The sequence below is a fragment of the Geospiza fortis genome, unplaced genomic scaffold (genome assembly GCF_000277835.1).
Source record: "Geospiza fortis unplaced genomic scaffold, GeoFor_1.0 scaffold150, whole genome shotgun sequence".
NCBI classification, from domain to species: Eukaryota; Metazoa; Chordata; class Aves; order Passeriformes; family Thraupidae; genus Geospiza; species Geospiza fortis.
Genome location: NW_005054639.1, coordinates 288,740 through 289,535, shown reverse-complemented (window position 1 = coordinate 289,535; position 796 = coordinate 288,740).

Sequence of the window (796 nt, the reverse complement as noted above, 5' to 3'; positions counted from 1 at the left end):
GTCCCGTCAGGGAGCCACAGGGTCAAGCTGCCACCTCTGTGCCACAGTGTGCCCGCCCCAGCCCGAGCACAGCTCTCGGTCCCATCCCCGTACTGATGCTGGTGGTTGCACCCTTGTCCCCATCCTCAGCCCATGGGGGTCCCCAAATCCCTGCCCGTGCGGGTCCCCAATCCTCCACCCCCGGGAATCCACAAGTAACTACCTATAGGAATCCCCCGTCCTTCACCCATAGGGATCCCCCATCCCCTTCCCATGGTGATCCCTGAAATCCCCCACCATGGGGGTCCCCAAACCTCCTCCTGTGGGGTTTCACATTCTCCCCCCATCTGGATACCCAAACACCTGTCCAAGGGGTCTCCTATCCTCCCCCTGTGGGTATCCCACACGCTTCATTCATGGGGGTTCCCGAACTGCCACCTGTGGGGGTCTCACATCCCCACCCATGGATATCCCCCCTCTTCCACTACTGGGGTTCCCTGGCACCCCCACTGCAGCTGTCCAGGGGGGTCCCCAGCCCCTGCCCACTCTCACCTCAGCCTCGGGGCTCCCCTCCTGGGGCTCCTCAGCCCCATCCTCCGCCGGGAGGTCCATGTGGGGCCGGGGGCAGTTCTGGCTCCCTGCAAACGGGGCTCCGTCAGCGGGGGGGGCTCTGGATCAGCTCCTCCATATCCTGCCGGCCACACAACCCCCCCAGCCCTCCACCCTGGCAAAGCGCCATCCCACGGTCCCTGCTGGAGGCACACAGTCGGGGTCTGTCCCATTCCACGATGCCACCGACCCCGTGGCCCCCCAGCAC